The sequence below is a fragment of the Aplysia californica genome, unplaced genomic scaffold, assembly GCF_000002075.1.
Source record: "Aplysia californica isolate F4 #8 unplaced genomic scaffold, AplCal3.0 scaffold00022, whole genome shotgun sequence".
Classification (NCBI taxonomy): domain Eukaryota; kingdom Metazoa; phylum Mollusca; class Gastropoda; order Aplysiida; family Aplysiidae; genus Aplysia; species Aplysia californica.
This window is the reverse complement of record NW_004797292.1, coordinates 1,721,568-1,726,567: the sequence shown is the minus strand read 5'-3', so window position 1 is coordinate 1,726,567 and position 5,000 is coordinate 1,721,568. Positions and strand designations below refer to the sequence as shown.

The window sequence follows — 5,000 nt, the reverse complement described above, 5'->3', positions numbered from 1 at the left end:
GGGGCTATCTCGAAAAATGCTGCTCTGAGAAAATCAAAGGTAAGGGTTTTTGCCCCGTATTCAGTTTCTTTAAAAGACAAGGAGAGATTTCTCTATAACCAAACAAATATACACCTGCCAGTTGCATTCTTTAACCACCCGCGATATGATAGCTGTAAGGAAATGTAATCTTTCACTATCTTCCTTTCGAGATTATCAGTTAATTAACCTTCAGAAGAGTGGCTGAGTGGTTAGAGCGCCCCGACCATAGACCTGTGTTAAGGTTATGATGTCCTTGATTGTGAACTCTGGCGTAGGCAGTATTTCTTTTCCAGTTAAACGCTGGGGAAAACATAACGAAACGAAATGGAACAAAACTATATTGTAAAATGCTCCTGAACGTCTATTCTTTTATTCGAAAAAGTGGCTCTATTTGAAAACCAGCAGAATTCTGGGAACTAGCAGAAACTGATTTGGGCGGTTGTACAATGGCGCTGACGATGTGAGGCTAAAAAGTAGCATCAGTGGTACATGAATGCATGCAGGGATCAAAGCAAAACTGGTTCAAAAACAAAAGTAACATTCTATTCATCAACAAAAAAAAAGTTAGGTGAAACATAAAAAAATCAACCTAATGGCAAACGATGATCCCAAAGAAGCTACTGAAGGTAACATTTACATTACACAAACGGCAATGGAATAGGAGAAATCGAAACCAAATTGAATACAGCATACAATTATGCCAAAACATCCCAATAAAATGAAAGCCCCCTCGCGCAACCACCCCACGAAAAAAAATAAAAAATTGAAGGGATCGAGATGTTGTGACAAATAATATTCTATGAGGCTGATTAGCAAATTGCCTTATGAAAGAACGTGGAGAAGGGAATAGGTAAGAACTCAAAAGCTGTCACGATATAACATTACTTATCATAAAAAACAGAATAACGTAAGTTTCCCTTTTCCAAAACTGCAGCCAAGTTGAGTTTGATCATCGCAATAAGTCATTTGAATTCGATATTTTTCATTGGTACATAGAGCCTTATCTCGTCGTAGATGTTCTTCTTTAGTGTTTCTACTATTTTTACGATTTTGACAACTATACGTCTCAGCCCTTATTATATTAGAAGGCTAGCATTATGGAAAACAGTCATCATCATAAAGTGACAGATCTGAAACAGACGTTGTTAATCGTGGTTCGCCATTCAGTGCTCAGCTAGGATGCTCTCTAAAATCCTTAGATGTGCTGGTGTTTCCTTGTCATCCATCTGTTCAGGTTTTCCCTGCCTCGTTTGGCATCTATTCTTCCACTGTGAGCAACATGTTCAAAGCATTTGTGTTGAGTCAAGTGTCCTCGAAACTGTATTTGTGGCATCCTGATTAGGGGCAACAGTAAGTATTCTTTTATTTTAAGCACTTTTGTGCTCAGGAAAATGCTCACCATTTCTTTCGTGGCGTGAAACAAATTTGTAAGTTAAAAGCCTAATGCACCACGTCCACTTTTCGTCAGTTGCAGGCCAGGCTCACATGCAAATGAGCTCGTTTTCGTCAGTCACTGACTTCCTTTGCATGACTACGCCATTTTCCTGCATGCACGCATTTTCGTCAGCCGTACAGGTGACTAAGAAAGCCTCGATTCGACTCATTTTGGAAGGAAATTTGCATTTTTAAGTACATTTATGCTTCTTCAATGCACTTGACATTATCAATAAAGTTGTATCTCTTTATAATATGTTTTACATTAGTAGATTTGTGCTGAAAAACAGTCCCCCCAAAAATGGAATCAAAGCACTTGACCTAGATTATTTTGTTCTCGAGAAAGCTGAAAAATAGGCAAAACCCAGGTCACCCCTCACCCGGCTCGTACTCGTATGAGCTAAAAATAACTAAAATGTATGAAAGGCACACAATCAATTGGTTGTTTGTTTTACATGAACAGGTCCCTTGTATCTTCTCGGCGTCAAACGAGCTGCAACTAAGCTAAACAGTCTCCATGACTGCACGGTCAGTGTCAAAATGAAAAACCACATCTTACTCTTTGTTTGGAAACCCAACTCTTCAAGTTTTTCTGATCAAGGCTAATTGCTTTTTTATGACATCTCGCGTTGTGCATGAAAAACATCTTTCTTTACAATTTTTAAGGATACTGGGAAAACACAAAATCTGAATTTCAAATATTTGTTTCCTGTTTATTGCCAGCTGGAATGCAAAAAAGAAATGTTATTTCTAACAGTAAAATTAGTTCGTTACTTTCTTAAGATATATACCCTGTAAAAGTGCATGTGGACCCCGTTAAGATACACTGGTAAAAAAGTTTGTTATGAAAAGGCTGATAGGAAAATAATTGCATAGCATCTCTGACGCAAGGCGTACCCTATTTCTTCCCAGAAGTTAAACGTTTCTGTAATCCAAATAATTTTCTTTTAAGCCCCTCACCCCTTTCCTCACCCCTTTCCTCACCCGCCTCTTCCCCTTTTCTGTTTAAAAAAAAAGATAAAAGCTGAATGAGCAGTGATCTCAAACCCAACAACAAAGTGTAAAAGGAAAATGATGTTACATCACTGACTCTTAGCTATAACAGAGCTAGGTAAACCACAGCCGAACTTTCACTAAGTGTGTCCAAAATAGACTTGGAAAACAAGAGAGTTTACGAAGTTGCCCCTCTAAAGGTAAAGCGACGTATCTGACAAACTTGACCTTTTGCAGTTCTTATGATTTGTTTCACTAGGCACAGGGATACGTATATGCAACCAAAATACGTGTAGTAGTTGTTAAAGAGATAAATCTCTTGAGGCGTCGGCAGTCTAGCGGTTAAGCTACCGGACTCGTAATCTTGGGTTTGCGGGTTCGGGGTTTGAGCCTCAGGCCAGACATGTGTCCTTGCGAAAGGCATTTTACACGAATTTTCCTCTATTCACCCTGATGGGAATAGATATCCGGCGATAGACAGCGAAGATCTCGTCAGTATATTAGTGTTTTAGCGCCTATAAAATGGCAGCTCAGTTTGCACAGTGAGCTTCCCAGGAAGTTAAGATTATTTCAGAATGATATCAGGTCTGCTGGAGCTGTGGCATAGACAGTAAAGCGCATAGAACTTGCTTTTGAGCGGGGATTTGCGCCATACAAATGCTATCTATTACCTATTAATATTATTACCTTCGAAAGTGACTGATCCCAATCCCATTGTCAATGGCAGCGTGACGTGTCCAAACAACCATGTTTAGAAGCATTCTTAACTTTCGATGGGCTAAGCATGAAACGTTTTTGGTACTTTTTTCAAAACTGTGAAATGTGCAGTTACGCTAGTTAGCATTTAAGTAGCAGTTTTCTGGCGAAGGCACAAAGCAACCTCTTTCAGCAGTAAAGTGTTCAGCAGTAAAGTGTTCAGGGTTAAAGTGTTCAGGGGTAAAGTGTTCAGGGGTAAAAAGATATTTTACATGCACATATTCAGGAGCCTATTGCGCCTCTATTATCTCAGAAAGCGTTCAAAATTGCCTCGTTTGCAGTAATTGTCTCTATTCTCACTGACCCTTGGTCTAGACAGGAAGCAGAGTTTATGCAGCCCACATCACAAGGGAGGAAAGGAAAGCCCTCAACCGTTTGTTTTATGGTATGCATTTCGAAAAATCGTTTTGGATTTTTTAAAGGAGAGAGAGAGAGAGAGAGAGAGAGAGGGGGGGGGGGATGAAGAAGTAAAGAAATGGGAATTTGCACCTGGGACGAGTTTGCGTTTCCAGTCTAAGAAAGGTTTAAACAGCTTGCGTAGAGGTATGCTGGGAAAAATTGTTTTCAAAATCTTTAAACAGAAGGAACAAGCTATGGGGAATTACGCCGTGTTTTGAGATGAACGTTGCGGGAGCTCGCAACTTGATAGCGAGGAGTTTCTTATAATATTTCTTCTTATTGCTGTTTGTTTCTCTGATTCAGTTGCTGTTTTTAATAAATTTGCGATGTCATACCTTTCTTCGTTAATTATTTTAAATTCAGATATCAACTTTTACTACTCATTAAAAATTTTCTCATAGCTAATTGGTTATCGCCATGTTTATTCATGCTACTGTTCCGATCATTGTTGTAGTAGTAGTGGTTCTGTTTGTGGGAAGGCGGACGAGGGGGGGGGGGGCATGAGACAAATATGACAGCTGCCGTATCTCTGAAAAAGTTATTAAATACTCATCCGCCTCTCAAAATAAGTGGCTATTCCCACTCTGATATCATACCATCCAAGCATGTTCTCTACCTTGCTTATACACGAGTCTTCTGACAGAAAAAATACCTTTCTTACTTGGCTCCTCAGCGATAACGTTATGTAGGCTAATGTTGAACAACGAAACAGCTCAACAACACCAGCTGTTTGTTTTGTTTTATTTGTTTGAGTAAAGAGAAGCATATCAATGCAATAATGGCAGGTATGGGATGTGGAAAAGCAAGATAGATAGACAAAAAACAGCAGAGGGAAAGAAAAAAAGTACCCCCTTTGTAACACCCCCCCAGCCACTTATCATGAGCTATTTCGTGTCATAAATAAAAGACATAAAAAGAAGTTATGAAAGGAAAAGTGGTGGCGGGGCCTCGTATGTTTCATCCCCGTTATTGTAACGACAGGAATAAATCGTCATCAGTTTTTAGATCAAAATTTTACGAGGTTATCTTCACAGCTATTTTCGACTCCATGAGTTGGATTTGGGTGTGACCCACAAACCCCCCCCCCCTCCTCCCAGAAACAAAAAAACCCCAAACACAAAAACAAAACCATCCACAAAAATATGGGTGATCGTTAGAGAACGAATTGCATCGTGCCGAATCGGCAAGAACTCAGGGAAATCTGGACAACATATTTGTCTCTACTTTATTGCATAATATGTAGAAATAAGGAGGCATCATTATTTCTTCATCGTCAGTGTTATATGCACCTTCATTGACTAAATTTGGATAATTTGTAAAGCAGGCTTCTTCAAATTTGCTTGTCGGGGCCAACCCCTGCTGAGTGGGATACAAACCCCAACACACACACACACACA

The 5,000-nt window shown here is 39.5% G+C and overlaps 1 protein-coding gene across 1 annotated transcript in view; it reads right to left on the bottom strand.

The window, feature by feature from the left end:
• Nucleotides 1-5,000, bottom strand: part of LOC101863076 (ras-like protein family member 11A-like) — a gene marked incomplete in the record, with an annotated part of 39,207 nt that overhangs the window by 3,978 nt on the left and 30,229 nt on the right.